At 42.2% G+C, this 18899-nt stretch overlaps 1 protein-coding gene across 5 annotated transcripts in view; it reads right to left on the bottom strand.

The window, feature by feature from the left end:
• The window catches only part of Numa1 (nuclear mitotic apparatus protein 1), an 82881-nt gene that overhangs the window by 53610 nt on the left and 10372 nt on the right, over positions 1–18899 (bottom strand). Inside the window, exon 1 of one of the 5 annotated variants that reach the window (XM_029556621.1) lies at positions 12172–12284. The exons of the other annotated variants lie outside the window; for them this stretch is intronic. The gene's annotated coding sequence lies outside the window, so the exon portion shown is untranslated. Of the gene's footprint in view, positions 1–12171; positions 12285–18899 lie in introns of those variants that run through there. 5 annotated transcript variants of the gene reach the window in all.

Here is an 18899-nt window from a genome sequence, read left to right as displayed (position 1 = left end):
GTGAGTTCAAGGCCAGCCTGGTCTACATAGTGAGTTCAGGTCAGCTGGGACTACAAGGAGACCCTGTCTCAAAAAGAGAAAAAAAAAAAAGTTTAAGAGGCTGAAGGTTTATTACCATAAAGCTATACCCACAGATGGTCTAAAGCTGACCATGCTCTTCTTTTAACCTAAAGCATTCTTTTCCTACATCATCACCTGGTTAGCTTCAACTTCTCCTTTACATCTCAGCCCTCCCTGACATCCTAGAGATCAGATGAAGTTCCACTATATTCCTTCCCTTCACAGCAGTCATGGTTTCTAAGCACATTTGTTTGTGCTTGACTGATTTCTTTCTCCCACAGCATATCACAGACTGCTCATCACTGAACTCTTGCAACTCAGAACAGTATCAGTGTAGGTGCTTTTTTTTTTTATTGAAACAGTGTCTCCCTGTAGCCCCAGCTGGCCTGGAACATTATGTAGATCAGGCCTGCCTCTGCCTCTTGAGTGTTGGGATTAAAGGTATGTGCCACCACACCAGGCTTGTTAAGATTTCTTTAATAAGTAAAAGGTTTCAAACTATATTTTAAAAGTGAATCTCTGGTGCTGGAGAGATGGCTCAGCAGTTAAGAGCGCTGACTGCTCTTGCAGAGGACCTGAGTTCAAGTCTCAGCACCCACATGGTGGCTACAAACGATCCTTAACTCCAGTTCCAGGGAATCGGAAACCCTCTTCTGACATCTGTGGCATTGCAGGACACGGGTGTACTCACATACATGCAGGCAATACACTTGTACACATAAAATAAAAACAATTTTTTTTTAAAAAAAAGTGTATCTGTGGGAGATGGAGAAATGACTCAGAGGTTAAGAGCACAGTTTGCTCTTGTAGGGGACCCAGTTTCTGTTCCTAGCACCTGTGTGCATGTACATAAGTGCACCTGCAGAGGTCAGAAGAAGGCATCAGATCCCCTGGGACTGAAGATGGGTTAGAGGTTAAGAGCACTTACAGCTCTTGCCCAGGACCCCAGGTTTTGTTCCCAGAACCCACAGAGCAGCTAGCACTGTCCTTAATTCTAGTTCTGACCTCTTTGGACACCAGGCACACACATGGTGCACTTACGTACATGCAGGCAAAACACTCATACACATAAAATTAAAAATAATAAATTTAGTCCTGGCACTTGGAAGACAGAGGCAGGCAGATCGCTGTGGGTTCAAACCAGCCTGGCCTACATAGCAAGTTCCAGGCCAGCTGGGACTACAGGGAGACATAGTCTCAAAAAGACCAAAAAAAATCTAAAAGCAAAATATTTGGGGGGGGGGTGCTGGAGAGGTGGCTCAGCGTTAAGAGTACTGGCTGCTCTTGCAGAGAACCCCATTTTGATTACCAGCAACCACATGGTAGCTAACTACTGTTCGAAACTCCAGTTCCAGGGATCTGATGCCTTCTTCTGACCTCTGCAGGTGCATTTTATGTACATGTACACAAAACACTCATACACACACAAATTTTAAAATTAATAAATTTCAGATAAGAGAAAAAAATTAATTTCTAAATATTTTTTTCAAATATTTTATTTATTATCTTTATTTTATGTGTATGCATGTATTGCCTGCATGTAGGTAAGTGCACCTGTGTCGTGCAATGCCCGTGGAGGACAGAAAAGGCTGTTGGATCCCCTGGAACTGGAGTTAGGGACAGTTGTTAGCTGCCATGTGGGTGCTGGGATTTGAACCCAGGTCTTCTGTAAGAACAGCCAGTGTTCTTAACTGCTGAGCCATCTCTCCCAGCCCCTAAATATTATTTTAAAAGAGAGGGGGCCAGGCATGGTCATGCATGCTTTAATTCCTGCATTCAAGAGGCAGAGGTAGGCAGATCTCTGTGAGTTCAAGGCCAACATGCTCTACATAGCAAGTTCTAGGCCAGCCAGGGCTACATAATGAGAGCCTATCTCAAAAAAAAAAAAAAAAAAAAAAAAAAAAAGAGAAGGAACTGAAGAAATGGCTCAGTGGTTAACAGCACTGGCTGATCTTCCAGAGGAACTATGTTTAGTTCCCAGCACCCACATGGCGGCTAACACTCATCCTTAACTCCAGTACCAGGGGATCTAACATCCTCTTCTGGCCTCCCTGCGCACTGCAAGCATATGATGCACTTACATACATGCAGGCACACCACTCATACACATAAAAATAAATCCAAAAAACTACACTAAAAAAAATCAAGAGGGAGAAAAATCAACAGTGAGACTTTGGGAGAAATTTTTCCAGAAGAATTTCTTTCATGCCTTTAATAGCAGCTTGGGAGGCAGAGGCAAGTGGATCCCTGTGAGTTCAAGGCCAGCCTGGTCTACACAGTGAGTTCCAGAACAGCTGGGGCTAACAGGGAGACCCTATCTCAAAAAAGGATAAAAATTACTAGGGGCTAGGGAGATGGCTCAGCAGTTAAGCTGGGTGCTCTTGCAGAAGACCTGGGTTTGGTTCCCAGCACTCACATGGCAGCTAACAACCATCTGTAACTCCGGTTCCAGGGGATGCTAGATCCTCTTCTGGCCTCCTCAGGCACTAGGCCCACACACAGTACACTTACATACATGCTGGCAAAGCACTCATACACATTTAAAAAAATTGTTTTAATCTTAAAAAAATGAAAATAGTAACAAAAATGGAGGAGGGCACACCTGAGGACATAGCTCAGTGGCAGCATATACAAGGCCCTGAATTTAATCCCCAGTACCACCCATCCCCCCAAAATCTTTGATGTGTTCACATTAGTATATAAATGATTACCCACATTTTAAAACCTTGAGAAAAGTCTCATAGTTAGAATATTCCACAACTTTATTTTCCCATTTTGCTATGCCTGGACGTTAAGGTTGCAAAGTATGTCACACTGACAATACTGGTATGTGATAGATCTCTTTTTTTTTTTTTTTTTTTTTTTTGTCTGAGACAGGGTCTCCCTGTAGCCCCCCAACTGTCCTGGAACTCACTATGTAGACCAGGCTGGCCTTGAACTCACAGAGATCCGCCTGCCTGTCTCCTGAGTGCTGGGATTAAAGCCGTGCGCCACCACGCCCAGCTGTGATACTTCTTTTTATGTACAAGCTAGTGTTTCTCTAGAACATATACTCATTAGAGCTGTGGGTTCAGTTACTGAGCTGAAGTGATGTTAGGTGCTGTCAACCGACAATCCAAAAAGGTGCAACTCATAGTTCCACTGACAACATAAATATTCCAATTTTTATACCTATCATCATATATTTTCCCCTCCAGGTTTGTTTTTCTTTTTTGGTGGTGGTGGGGGGATGAATGTGTTACAGCACACATGTGGAAGTCAGAGGACAGCTTGCAGGAATTGGTGCTTTCCTTCCATCAATGTGGGTTCTGGTGGTCCAACTCAAATTGTCAGGCTTCGCAGCAAGAGCCCTTTTCTGCTGAGCCATCCTACTGGCCCTGTTGGACCCAGCTGGCCTGGAACTCGCTATATAAACCAGGTTGGCCTCGATCTCACAGAGATCTGCCTATTGAGTGCTGGGATTAAAGATGTATGTATACCACTGTGCCTAGCCTCCTCCAGTTTTTTGAGATATAGTCTCATGTAGTTCAGGCTGGCCTCAAACCTGATATGTAGTCAAAGACAACCTAGAACTTCTGATCCTCCTGCCTCTACCACACAAGTGCTGGGATTACAGGCATGTACCACCACACCTAGCTACAACTGATTTTTAAAAATTTTGCCAATATAATAGAAAAACAATATACTGTTGTTACTGGCACAGGTCTTTAATTCTAGCTACTAGGGCAGCTAAGACGAGAGAATCATAAGTTCAAGGCCTGTCAGGGATACAGAATGAATTAAAGGGCAACTTAGTGAGACCCTGTCTCAAATAAAAGTTTTTTAAAAAATATTTTATTATTTTTATTTTATGCGTATGAATGTATTGCCTGTATGTAGGTAAGTGCACTCATGTCGTGCAATGCCTGCGAGGACAGAAGAGGCCGTTGGATTCCCTGGAACTGGAGTTACAGACAGTTGTTAGCTGCCATGTGGGTGCTGGGATTTGAATCCCGGTCTTCTGCAAGAACACCCAGTGTTCTTAACTGCTAAGCCATCTCTCCAGACCCTCAAATAAAAAATTTTAAGAGGGTGGATGTAAGCTGGGTGTGGTGGTGCAAGCCTTTAATCCCGGTACTTGGGAGGCAGAGGCAGATAGATCTCTGTGAGTTCGAGGCCAGCCTGGTCTACATAGCGAGTTCTAGGCCAGCTGGGGCTACAGAGAGACCCTGTCTCAAAAAGACCAAAAATAAATAAATAAACAAACAAATAAATAAATGACATTGGATGTAGCTCAGATGCTTACCTAGGATGTGAAAGGACCTGTGTTCAATCCCCAGTACTGCAAAAAGAGTACTTATATATACATACACACTTAATTTTCCCAATTTCCAGAATAGCTAAATATTTATATATGCAATTGGTCAGTCTTTTTAATTTTTTAAAATGGTTTATTTTATTTGGTCTTTTTAAGACAGGGTTTCCCTGTAGCCCCAGCTAGCCTGAACGCACTATTAAACCAGGCTGGCCTTAAATTCAGAGATCCACCTGCCTCTGCCTCCCTAGCATTGGGACTAAAAAGGCATGCACCACCTCACCAGGCTTAAATGATTCATTTTTATTTGTACAAGTGTTTTAACTGCTGGTGTGTTTACTGGTGTGTGTGTAGTGCCCATGAAGACCAGAAGAAGGCAAAAAAAGACAGCATGTAGGTGCTGGGAATTGAACCCCGGTCTTCTGGAAGAACAGAAGGTGTTCTGAACCCCTGCACCACCTCTCCAGCCCCCTTATTTCTCGTTTTTAAAAATTATTTTACTTTTTAAAATTTTGTGTATGAATGTATTGCCTGCCTGTATAGCAAGTGCACCTGTGTCATGCAATGCCCTCAAAGGTCAGAAGAGGATGTTGGATTCCCTAGGACCTGGAGTTATGGACAGTTGTTAGCAGCCATGTGGGTGCTGGGAATAGAATCCAGGTCCTCTGTAAGAGCAGCCAGTGCTCTTAACTGCTGAGCCATCTCTCCAGCCCAATCATTCTTATTTCTTATGAAGGTACTATCATTTTGATTCTAACAAGCTGTCTCAGAGAGGCTAAGGTAACAAAGTCATTAAGTAGAAGACATCAATGTTTCAGAACAACTTCCTATCAAAGATAGGCCTCTGACTCTGTCAAGTGTACTTCCTAAACTCACAGGTCAGCAAACAATGGCCTGTAGGCCAGCAACCCATATTTTGTAAGTCAAGTTTTACCAAAACACAGTCACACCCACTCATTTATGTAAGGTTTATGACTGTACTTGTTCTCAAATGGCCATTAATAGCTGCAATCATATGGCCTGGAAAGCCTAAATATTTACTTCCTGGGCCTAAATAACAATAGCCCACATTTAACATCTAAAGAAAAGCTTCTCAATGGAGTTTAACCGTAGCCCAACCAAGAGTACAATATGTTACAGAGCACAGCTCTTTTTCACATGAATTTTTATATAGCATAGATCTAGTATATAATACTGAAAGACCTCAAAAGTGCACAAACGAAGTCAAAAGACCACCTCCACCACTGGGCTGAAATATTGCTACGTACTGCTTTCTTTTTCTTCCCCCTCCCTTCTCTTCTGTTTTGTTTTGGTTTTGAGACAGGGTTTCATTAAGCCCAGGCTGGCTTCAAACTTGCTATGTTACCAAAGATGACCTTCAATTTCTGATCTCTCTGTCTCCACTTCCCAAGGGCTGGTAGTACAGGCATGTGCCAGGGTCTCATTGTATAACCCAGTCTGCCTTCCTGTTTCAGCCTCCTGAGTGCTGGGATTATAGGCATGTGCTGCCCCACCAGGCTAGCACTCTACCACTGAGCTACACTTGAATTTGCTACTAAATTTAAAAGCAAAACAAAAAACTATGACTGGCAGGAAAGCTCAGTAGGTAAAGATCCAAGCCTGGCAACCTGAGCCTATCCCCAGAAGTTACATAAAGGTGGAAGGCGAGAACCAATTCTACAAAGTTGTCCTCTGACCTCTGTAGGATGCAAATCCCACCACCACCACACATACACAAAGAGTAAGTGTACAAAAAAAAGGAAAAGTATTATGATATGGTTCTAATTTATTTAAATTTTTAATGAAAGCCAGGTGTGGCGGCGCAGGCCTTCAGTCCCAGCACTCAGGAAGCAGAGGCAGGCAGATTTCTGTGAGTTCAAGGACAGCCTGGTCTATAAAGTGAGTTCCAGGCCAGCTGGGGCTACAGAGAAACCCTGTCTCCAAAAAAAGGACCAAGAATAAATAAATAAATAAATTTTTAATGAGAGTAAAGTTTTTAAGTTGCCCAGGCTGGCCCAAAATTTTTGGACTCAAGCAACCCTCCTACCTTAGTTTTCTGAGTAGCCACCATTTTCTTTCCTGCTGCAAGGAAATATATGGTACACATATACACATGCAAACACGCATACATATTTTAAAAAAATCTTAAAAACCTTTCAGGATTTAGTATGAACTTATTGCTAGAAATATGGGGGGGGATCAGAAAAAAATTATCACCAAATAAAAAAAGATAATATATTTAATAAATAAGTCCTCAGCACTTCACTCTGCACCCTAAACTCACTCTGCAGAAGTTAACAATTATTGGTTAATAGCTTATCTTGTATATACATTTTTCAGAACTTATTTTTATGCTGTGTATGAGTATTTTGCTTGTACGTATCTATGTGCACCACATGTGTGCAGTGCTGGTGGCGGTCTGGGAGATTCTCTAAGAAGAGCTGATGCATTTAACTGCTGAGCCTCTCTCCAGTCCCTAGAGGCCCCTCAAAAGTTTTGAGAGATTTTATCCTCAAAATATTATCAATTAGGCTGGAGAAATGGCTCAGTGGTTAAGAGCTGCTATTAGGCTGGAGAAATGGTGCAGTGGTTACGGCTGCTCTTGCAGAGGACCCAGGTTTGGTTCCCAGCACCCACATGGTGGCTAACAACCATCTGTAACTCTAGTTCCAGGGAATCCAATGCCTCTTCTGGCCTCTACAGGCATTACATGACATGGGTGCACTTAGATACATACAGGCAAAACACTCATACATTTAAAAAAAAAAAAAAAAAAGATTAGCAGTAAGCAACCCATTAGCAAAAAGTTTTGTGCGTGATATGCCTAAGAAAATCATCTTTGGCCAGGCATAGTGGCACACGCTTTTAATCTCAGTGCTCAGGAGGTAGAGGCAAGCGGATGGAATTTCTGTGAGTTCAAGGGCAGCCTGATCTACATAGCAAGTTCCAGGCCAGCCAGGAGCACAGTGAGACTCTGTCTCAGAAAGGGGGAGGGTGGGGAAATCCTCTTTGAGAGGTGAGGAGCTCAGCTAAAAGGGACAGCTCTGACCACTTCCTACCTTCTTGCTTTTGAAGACCATTTGGTAAATACAGCTGAGCAATCAGTAACCAAAATGTCAGATGTCTGGCAAACTTTACTGTTAAGAACCAAGACCACACCATTTCAACCCTAAAGCTGTAATTAAACCTTACACTTAAAATAGACTAAGACCTACATGGATTGGGTCATAATAGTCTGTATTTAAAAAAAAAAAAAATGTAACATCATAAGATCCAAATTCCTTAGCATGATGTTTAAGGTTCTCCGAGATCCAGCCTTCAAATTTCCTTTCCAGCTTCATTTCTAGTTCATTCTCTTAGAGTATTGTCTATTTCAAGCATATCTTCCCCAAATATGCCAGGCAGTTTTTAGACTCTGTGCCTCTGCCATGGTGTGAACTTACTGAAATGCCCTGTCTTCTAAACCTCTTGAATGCCTATGCATCCTTTGTAACTTGGCTAAAATGCTCAGCAATCCTGGGCTCTCCCACAACCAGCAACACTTGTTCTTTCTTCTATATGCCCCCATACTGCTTGCTCCTCTGCATATTTCACGCCTCCTTGAGTGGATGCTGACATGTTTCATCTGACTAACAGGGTCCTTAATTCACTCCCACACCTGTACACAGTAGTTGTTAAATAATGCCTGACTGAATGATAGACAGCTGGCCCTAGTTTGGTAAATTCCTTTATTAGGCAGCCAGTGAAGCCAGTTAAATAGATAGTTCCTCTAATTTCAAGACTTAGCACCAACAGGTAGAAAAAGAAAAAAAAAAAAAGTCACTGGGCATACCACTTTAAGGGAACTGGCAAGCTGTGTTTACACAATCCTGATTAAAATGAAAGGGCACTGAGGCAAAGAGGAGGAATAGAAAGATCTGGAGTTTTGGAGTGCAACCTTGCAGCCTAGTACCTTGTGAGCTCATGAAGCAGCTAGTCTCTTTGGGTGATCTGCAGGACCAAACAACTGTAAAGCAACTGATTGGGCCACTTTGTTTCTCCTGCAACTGGCCCAGCTCTTGGGCATTTAACTTCTGCTCGTGGTTACAGAGGGCCTTTTCTCTAAATGAATCCCACTGCACCAATCATTCTGAGAGTTCCTTTAAAGAAAAGTTCAAAATTAACAACTGCAGGTAAGAAAGTCTCTCAATCCTCTAACTCACAATATCCATATTGCCTGTTTTGATGAGCTTTACCCCCACCTCCTTAAATAGTCCTCCCAAGGAATGCCTTCTCTCAGCCCCAGCATGTCCTCTGATTGTGTCAGGGGAGCCTCCTGGGCTGCTTCCCACTAAGCAGCTACTTCATGTTTGACCACCCAGTTGTGGCTGCAAGATGAAAGTAGTCACTGTAATTTAGGGGTGAAAGGAAATTCCACTGCTACCCCCAGTAGTTAAGCACCTTCACAAAGACACTCCCCCACTCCCTCAAATCTTCTTGAGTAACATGTTGGGTTTTGTTTTGTTTTTTGAGACAGGACCCTGCTTTCCCTAGGCCTGGTATTCACTACCCAGCCCAGGCTGGCCTTAAACTCTGACAGTCCTCTTACTGTAATCCCTGAGCACTGGGATTACAGGTATGTGCCACCACACCTGGTTTAGTACCTCAAACCCTCTTAGGTTTACTGATTTTCAGATCTAGAATTTAGCATCTTGTTTTTCTTAAAATATTTTATTATTTTTATTTTATGTGTATAAGTGTATTGCCTGCATGTAGGTAAGTGCACCCGTGTCATGCAATGCCTTCGGAGGACAGAAGACGCTGTCAGACCCCCTGGAACTGGGGTTACGGACAGTTGTTAGCTGCCATGTGGGTGCTGGGATTCGAACCTGGGTCTAGAACTACCAGTGTTCTTAACTGCTGAGCCATCTCTCCAGCCCCAGAATTTAGCATCTTGTAACTCAACATATAAACAAGAAAAACAAGACAGAGTAAGAAAGAGAAATGCAAATGCTCCTATAGCAACCACTGTAACAGATTCTCAGGTACTATAATTGACCTACTTGAAGAAATTCACAATAACAAGTCTCTGCTTTGCCCTAACCCTTCAGCCTCCTTCCAAACTTACAACTTCTGACAGGAAAAACAAAACAAAACAAAAAATCAATGAAGTGATTTGATACATTTTATGATTTTTCCTACAAAAGACTGGGACTCCCAAACACCTGCTTCAGCCACACCACCTGGGGATCATCTTGACTGGCTTCTTCAGTGGGTCTCAGTCATAAGCCTGAAAAGGGTTTTTCTGGAGATGAGATTACAGTAGTTCCTCTGCTGCAGCTTCCTACAGCTGTGGGTTCTCCCACCCCCCCCGACTGCCCCACCCCCCTATCCCCCCCCTTTTTTCTTTTTTTTACATGCATCAGTGTTTTGCCTGCATGCATGTGAATGTACCATGTGCATGTCTGGTGACCCTGGAGGTCAGAAAAGGGCATCAGATCCTCTAGAACTAGTGTTACAGATGGTTGTTAGCCACCAAGTTGGTGCTGGGAACTGAACCTGGGGTCTTCTGTAAGAGCAGCCGGTGCTCTTAACCACTGAGCTAGCTCTCCAGCCCCTTGTTTTATTGTTTAGTTTTATTTATTTATTTTTTGTTTGTTTGTTTTTTGAGACAGGCTCTTACTATATAACCCTGGCTAGTCTGGAACTCCCAGAGATCTGCCTGCCTCTGCCTCCCAAGTGCCCAGCTCCACCCCTTTTTGACCCTTAAGACATTTGATTTGGGAGGACTATCAGAAAAACAACTAAATTTCTTTTTTTAAATGCTTATTTATTTTTATTTTTTGTGTATAAGTATTTACCTGCAAGCATGTAAGGTCACTTGTGTATACAGTGCCCACAGAGGTCAGAAGAGGGTGTTGGATCCCCTGGAACTGGTGTTACAAATGACTGTTAGCTGCCTTGTGGGTGCTGCGAGCTGAATCTGGGTCTCTGTAAGAGCAGCCACTGCTCTTAACTGCTAAGCTATCTCTCTAGCCCCAAAGATTTATTTTATTTTAATGGCGTATGTGAGTGCCAGTATATATGTATGTGCATCACATATGTGCCTGGTGGCTGAGGAGCCCAGAAGAGGGCATCAGATCCCCTTGAACTGGAGTTACAGATGATTGGGAGCCATCATGTGGGTGCTGGGAACCAAACCCATGTCCTCTGCAAAAGCAGTCAATGCTCTTAACCTCTGAGCCATCTCACTATGTGGTCATCTTGACCTTGAAACAAGCATACACATAGTGAATATAAAGCAAAGTGACTATTAATAAAACATTTCCATCTTATCAAACCAAATGAAGACTGTAATCAAAATAGTCTTTTTTATGAAGTTATTTACTTTAATAATTTTATTACTGCTTAAAATCTTAACAAAACACTTTTTTGGAAACTGCCTTCACTCTCCATGTAAGGCACAGAAAAATTAGGTCTGTTTTATAGTCAATCATACATCTTTCCCTGTAGCCCCAGCTGGCCTGGAACTCACCATGTAGACCAGGCTGGTCTTGAACTCAGAGAGATCCGCCTGCCTCTGCTGGGACAAAAGGCGTGTGCCACCACGCCTGGCTCATTACCTCTTTTGTTTACCGAAAAAGATACGGCTTTGCTTGATTCTTTGACTCAAAGCATCTTCTAGAGATTTCCAAAAATTGAATCCACCAAGCAAAAGTGAAAAGTACCACCTTTGGGGATAGGCACAAGATTGGCTCAGGGCTTGGGAAGTGCAGTTCAGCAAGGGGGCCCTTGCCCAGCATTTATGGGTTCAATCCCAAATACTACTATTTTTTTTTTAAAAAAAGGAAAGGAAAAAAACAAACAAAAAACAGCAGCACACCACAATGAATGTAAAGGCTGAGAACAGTTACTCTGAGAGGGACAAACTTACAAAGGAGACAAAATATGAACAATATCTGTCACTCAGTATTAAAAATAAACCATTACATTAATTTTGACTGGAAAGATCTCAGATTATATAATCCAAACTGTTAATTCTTTTTTAAAAATATTTTATTTATTGTTTTTATTTTATGTATATGAGTGTATTTATATGAGTGTATTGCCTGCAAGTATGTGAGTGCACCCATGTTGTGCAATGCCAAAGAGGTCAGAAGAGGGCTTCGGATTCCCCTGGAACTGGAGTTAAGGATGGTTCATAGCCGCCATGTGGGTGCTGGGAATTGAACCCGGGACCTCTGCAAGAGCAGTCAGTGCTCTTAACTGCTGAGCCATCTCTCCAGTCCCAAACTGTTCATTCTTACACACAAAAAAGCTCCAGTCCACTGAGGTCTCCGATCATACTGCTAGTTAACAAGTGTCTAGAAACCTAGATATACCAACTCCCAGCAGAGAACAAGACATACTTATTCACCCAGCTTTCATTTCCAGTTTTTCATTTCTGCCTTTCCTTCCCTGGTTAAAGGGAAGGAAGCTAACTTGGACACTAAAGCATACCTAGAATGGCTCCAAAGCCCAGAAGCTGAGAATTGTGATTATAACTAGAACCTTTCTGCAATGACCCCAATAGGCACAAGCCTATTTAGTGTCTGGCTCACAAGAGTTCTAGGCAACCTATCTCAGAGCACAGGCCAGTGAAAACTTCTGTACATTCTCCCCACAATTAGAAAAATACGTGTATTACATATACCATGGCCCACCGCCTACAACAACCCATTTGCTTCATGAGTAACATCCTTTGTAGAACCTGAGTCAGGGAAAAAGTAACAGAGAACCTGTGCAGAAAAAGTCAACCCATGTAAAGTAGAGAAAGAGCAGGAACCATCTTGACTTACCTCCTGGTAGACAGCCCCACAAGCTAGACAGTGATCCCCAGCAGTCTGAACTTGAACTAGCATCTACTCAGGGAAGGGTTATAGGGACAGGAATGCTGCTCATTCCCACATCCCATCTACTGTTGCTTAGCTCAGGCTCCCATCATCCTAGGCAGCCCAGGAGCTCTGTGGATCAGACAGCAAACAGAAGGGAAGCCATGAGGGCCCCAACAATGGGGTGAGTCAGACACAGATTAGGAAGAGTCACTGGAGCAGAAATACTGGCCTCCTGTGGCAAGAATGACAAACCACACCCCCAACTGGGTCATCATTGAGGCAGCCCTACCCTGTAAAGATCCAGTCTCTAAACCAGGAAAAGTCCCTTAGCAATCTCCACACCGCTCTCCTTTTTAAACGCGTCTCTCCTGATGAAAAACCTTGCAGTGCTTTTCTTCTCAGGAAAGCATCAGATCTAAGGTCCCTGGCTTAACTTTCCAAGTCCACTGTTGCCCTCTAATCATTTAATTCATCCTTATTTTCCACTATTCTGCAGAGTAGGCTATGAGCTCATCCAGCTAGTCTTTCCACTTCTTTTCAGGACCCTAGGCCTGTTTCATTTTCATGCCTTCAGCTGTCCAGGAAGAACAAGCATAAATCTTCAGGGTCAGGCAGGCCACAGAAATGAATATTCTAGTGGGCCACATTGGCAGAATGTGGGAGCACCACCCCTCCTGCAGGCATTCAAATATTTTCAATATTTTTTACTGTGAGCATCACAGTAACCTTTTAAATAGTTTTTAGTAGTCTTTTTAAAAAGTCTTACAAGTGAGGAAATTTCCCCAAGGTCAGGCAGCTGGCAGAATGCTGGCAACAGTTTCTAAACCTGTCTAAAGCCAAAGCAAGAGCACTATATATTTAGGCTTCATGGCAGTACAAATACATAAAAGACACAAACCCTCAAATTCATTTTTCATACTATAAAACCTAAATAGTATGATGGGAAGCCAAATCACAGCTTATCTAAATAACTATAACCCAAGAACCTCTTCTAATTTTGTCCCTCTTTCAAACCCCATCTTCCTGTCAAAGTTTTTCCTAGTATTCCAAGACCTACTGAAGGGACCTCACAATTCCTATAGGGTTTACAGATTAGATGACACAATCAAAATTGTACTTTGCTTCTATGTGCTTTAGATCAGCTTCATTAACCAAACCAAATTAACTTACATAGTTCCTCCATCTAAAATGTTTATGCTGAATCTTTTTATGCTTTGTTTTGCTTTGTTTCTTGAGATAGGGTCTCACCATGTAGCCTGAACCTAGAACTTACTGTATATCCCAGGCTGGCCTCAAATTCATGATCTTTTTGCCTTTTATCCCCACTCCCAAGTGCTCAGTTCTTTTTTTTTTTTTTAATTTATTATTTTTATTTTATGTGTATGCGTGTATTGCTTGGATGTAGGTAAATGCACCCATGTCGTGCAATGCCCGCAGAGGTCAGAAGAGGCTGTCGGATCCCCTGGGACTGGAGTTACAAACAGTTGTTAGCTGCCATGTGGGTTCTGGGATTTGAACCCGGGTCTTCTGCAAGAACAACCAGCATTCTTAACTGCTCAGCCATCTCTCCAGTCCCCAACATGCTCAGTTCTAACTTGAATCTTATCCAGAGGAAACAATCATATAAATTGAAATTAAAAGGCATTATACAAAGCAACAACCAACCAGACTTTTTTTTTTTTGGAAACAATCTCTCAGACATCTGCTTGCCTTTGCCTCCTGAGTGCTAGGATTAAAGGCATGTGCTACTATGTCTGGCTCTTTTTAGTTTTAAAGATCTATTTAGTTTTATGTGTATGAGTGTTTTGCTGGCATGTATATATGTGTACCATGTAACCTGAAATCTTTTAAGATGTTGATGCTATGAAAGAAGGCATTCATTCAAGGGGCTGGAGAGATGGCTCAGTGATTAAGAGAACCCAAATTTAGTTATAAAAATCCAAATTTGGTTCTTAGCACCCATGTGCTAATTCACAACTGCCTGCTACTTCAGCTCCAAGAGCTCTGATGCCCTCATCTGGCTTCTACAGGCACCCTACACATGTGGTATTCACTTACACAGACACCACAGGCACATAAAAACCTTTCTAAAAAGAAGACATTCAAGATTAAAATACTGTTCAAGGCTAATGCAGGCTAAAGACCTGCAAAAGCACGACAATAGAAGCCTGCATGATTCTTCAATGGATCCTGAACAGAGAAAGAGAATTACAGATGACATCTTTAGGAAAATTTGAGAAATCTCCACAAATATTTCATATATCTATTACACCAGTGGTAGATTTTCTGAGTATAGAGAGTAGTGTGCTATATAGGACAGATTCTCGTTTTTAGGAAATACTTGATGAAACATTTAGGATGAAGCAATATGATTTACATACCCAATAGTTAAAAGGTTCAAAAAGTAATAAGGAGTAAATATGTCAAAATGCTAATGGCTGATCTAGGCAGAGACTTTACATGTATCTATTATATTATTCTTTTTTGGTGGAGGGGAGTTAGTTCTTTGTTGTTGTTTTGAGACAGGGTCTCCCTGTAGCCCTAGCTCACCTGGGACTCATTATATAGGCCATGCTGGTCTTGATCTCACAGAGATCTGCCTGTCTCTGCCTCCCAAATGCTGGAACTAAAGGCATGCACCACCATATCCAGGTATTATATTATTCTTGTAAAGTATCTATTGGTCTGAATTTATTCCAAATAAAAAATTGGTGAAGAGGGAAATGTTATATCACACACTTCTATATACAATCAGCTCTGCTGGAGACATGGCAGGCACTTATGAGTTATTTGCTTGCTACCTAAGGAAACTGAGTTCTGCAGGTTAGCAACCTTCACTATATGAGGGGTACAGCAGAACAAAGGGAACAAGATGTTTCTCCAAAAGGCACATTGTTACACTGCAGGACACCTAGAAAAGCAGAAAATTAAAGCTACTATTTCCTCAGTCATCAGCAAGGCCATCACAGAAGCACAGGCCCAACAAACACCCATTCGATAGGGTATAATGAAGCTGCTACCCATGCAAAAGGCCGTGTTAAGGTCATACTACACCCACTTGCCATAGGGCATCAAAACCTTGAGAGTCTGCAAAACAAGTATTTCTGGCAAGTCATATAAAAGCATTCAATTGGTCAGCTAAGTGTACCTGGAACTTACTCTGTAACTCCTTACCAGATAAACCGGTCCTCAGCTACACTATGGCAGAAGAAATCTGCAAGGCTGAATCACTGGCATTTCCTGCACTGACTTCAAAGAAACTAGCCCTTAAATAGGACAGGAAAAGAATATAACATGACATAGTGGCCAATAGAATCCTCAAACCAACCCAGGAGCATGCTGTGCAGTGATGCCTGCTCTCCCTTCCATAGCCACCATATCATTCTATTTCTGCCAAGTGGTCCCTTATTATGGTGACTACCTTATGGACAATTCATAACCTTGGTTGTTTCTTCCCCCTCAACTGCAACTAAGATATTGCCATTTACCAATAGCTCATCCCCCAATTCATCAGAAGGAATAATACAAAATATTCCCTGAAAACCTCCATTAACTGGGATAAGGGCTATAGTACTTTGTGCCAAGGAGCTGGCTTCTCAAACCTACCATGCTTAGCATGCCAAAGACTTAGAACAAAGACACAAAGCCTGCTTGTCAAACTATGGAATTAAACTGTGAAGGACAAGATAGGTGTAGTGGCACATACCTAGAATCCCAGGGCAGAGAGGTGAAGGCAGGAGTTCAAGGTTACAGAGTAAGCTCAAGACCAGCCTGGGTTATAAGACACCTTGTCTCAAAAAAACCCAGAATTCTACACCTTGTCTCAAAAAAAAAAAAAAACCAGTTCCAGGCCTGCTGGGGCTGCAGGGACCCTATCTCACGAAAAAAAAAAAAAAAACACCAATAAACAGAAAACAGGAAATATAGTTTTAGAATTGAATAACTTTAAATCAGATATGGTTATCTCACACATACATGTAATCCCAGTGCTTGGGAGACTGAGACAGAAGGATTTTGAGTTTGAGGTAGGTCTGGAATACAAAGTGATACCCTATTTCAAAGCACTGTTTAAAAAAAAAGGTGGGGAGGTTAAGAGCACTGGCTGCTACTGCAGAGGACCTGGGTTCAGTTCCCAGCACCCATATAGTGGCTAACAACCATCTGTAACTCCAGTTCCAGGGAATTCAACACCCTCTTCTGATTTCCAAGGCCACTGCACAACACAGGTGTACTTATATAAGGCAATACATTCATATACATAAAATAAAATTTAAAAATAAGTTTGATGTTACAAAAAATAACACAAGACACAAGCTGGGTGTGGTGAGCATGCCTTTAGTCCCAGCACTTGGGAGGCAGAGACAGGCGGATCTCTGTGAGTTCAAGGCCAGCCTGGTCTACATAGTAAATTCAGGTCAGCTGGGACTACAGAGAGGCCCTGTCTCAGACAAAAAAAAAAAAAAAAAACCCACAATTTAACAGAATTGTAAACAGTCCTGAAATGTCTCAGAGGTTAAGAGCAGTGGCTATTCTTACAGAGGACCCAGGTTTGATTCCCAGCACCCACATGGTGGCTAATAACCAACCATTAACTTCAGTCACAGAGGAATTCAATGCCCTTTTCTAACCTCCACGAGCAATGCATGACACAGGTGCACTTACATACATGCAGGCAATATACTCAAACACATAAAATAAAAATAAATATTTTAAAATAAAAGAACCAACCAGAGGATTGGAGAGATGGCTCAGTGATAAAGCTGTACTTATAGAGGACTTGAGTACTGCTCCCAGCAGTCATATAACAGCTAATAACCATCCTTAACTCCAGGTCCAGGGGATCTGATGCCCTCTTCTGACCTCCAAGGGTACTGCATGACATGGGTGCACTTACATACATGCAGGCAAAACACTGATACGCTTAAAATAAGTAACATTTTTTTAAAGTGCTTAAAAAAAAAAAAACAAAAAAACAACCAAATGATAAACTACACATAGCTGTTCATATTAAAAAGGCTGCCAAGCAGGGGGGATCTGCCTATGGTGGCAAGGCTGTCATTAATATATACATTCTCAATGAGTTCTGAATGGGACAGAGATACCAAATGTATCAATGCAGTCTCAAGGTGATTCTCAGAACATGACTCAGTGCCAGCCTTGAAAAGCAAAGTCAAAGGAAGAAGGACCACGGTGAAGGGTCTTGGAAGTGTGTTGTACTGAACACGAGACTGAACAAACTATTTTCAAATATAAGCATGCCTGTCATGGAAACTGAGAAAGACTTATGTGTGCACACACCCACCCCCTACCCCACCCCCAGTAAAACAAAACCAGAGCTAGTAAATGAAGTAATAAGAAGACTGACTGTGGCTTAACATGGGGAAGAATATCGTAGATACTTTAGAATGTTGTAGATGTTAAGAACTTGGGACCTATCAACATTCCACAGTGGATAAGGGAGGGGCTCATGGGACCCCACCCATGCCTGAGAAGTTACAGGCAGTTGGTGGTTACTGGGGACAGTGGAGTCATAGTACTCAGTGGCATCACCACTGATAAGTTGCCCTTGCTAAAGTAAATAGCCCTACACTCATGACATGAAAGCAACCCTAATTAAATGAGGTAGGTCTTAAGACACAAAGAAAGACATGAAAGTAGAAGAGGACTTGGAAAGATGTTCAACAGGAGTGGGAGGGGGACAACAGAAGACAATGGAGGGTGAGTATGATCCAAGTGTATTAATATGATCCAAGTGTGTTAATCTATGTATGAAATTGTGAATGATTTAAATATACACAGCTCATTTAAAAAAAAAAAAAGTGCTGGGCATGGCGCTTTAATCCCAGCACTCAGGAGGCAGAGACATGTAGATCTCAGTTCATGGTCAGCCTGGTCTACACAGCAGATTCCAGGCCAGTCAGGGCTACAGAGTGAGACCTTGTCTCAAAAAAACCAAACCAAACCAAACCAAAAAAAAGGTTGAAGATAGCTCAGTGGTTAAGAGTGCACACTGCTCTTCCAGAAAACCTGAGTTCAATTCCCAGCACCTATGTCAGCAGCCTGTAACTCCAGCTGCACTTATGTACACACACACACACACACACACACACACACACACACACACACACACACTTTTAAAAATAATAACTAGGGCTGGGGACATAGGTGGCTCAGAGGTTAAGAACACTGACTGAATGTTCTTGCAAAGGAGCTGGGTTCAGTTCCTAGCACCCACATGGCAGCTAACAACCATGGACTCCAGCTCCAGGAAATGCGATGCCTTTTTCTGGCCTCTGTGGACACGGCATGCACAGGTACACTTACATACATGCAGGCAAAACACTCATACACATAAAGTTAAATTTAATAATAATAACTAAAACAAATATTTAAAAAGAAGAATATGAGATACAGACTGGCCTAATGACTCGGGCCTGTAATCTCAGCTACTCAGAAGGCTGAGGCAGGAGAAATGAAAGTTCGAGTCCAGCCTGACCAACTTATGAAGACCCTGTTTCAAAATAAAGTAAAAAAGAATGGATATATATCACTAGGAAAGCAAATTAGAAAGGGGATCATGAGGTGAGAGGAAGAACTCTTAGAGGTGGGAAAGAGAGGAATGGAATGCATGTAATAGGAAAATAGAAATGGAATCAGAGGAGAGGGAGCTGAGGGCAATGGGAGAGGAGGAA

Source organism: Nannospalax galili, unplaced genomic scaffold (assembly GCF_000622305.1).
Source record: "Nannospalax galili isolate Female #2095 unplaced genomic scaffold, S.galili_v1.0 scaffold1387, whole genome shotgun sequence".
NCBI lineage: Eukaryota > Metazoa > Chordata > Mammalia > Rodentia > Spalacidae > Nannospalax > Nannospalax galili.
This window is presented reverse-complemented; position numbering and strand designations above follow the sequence as displayed.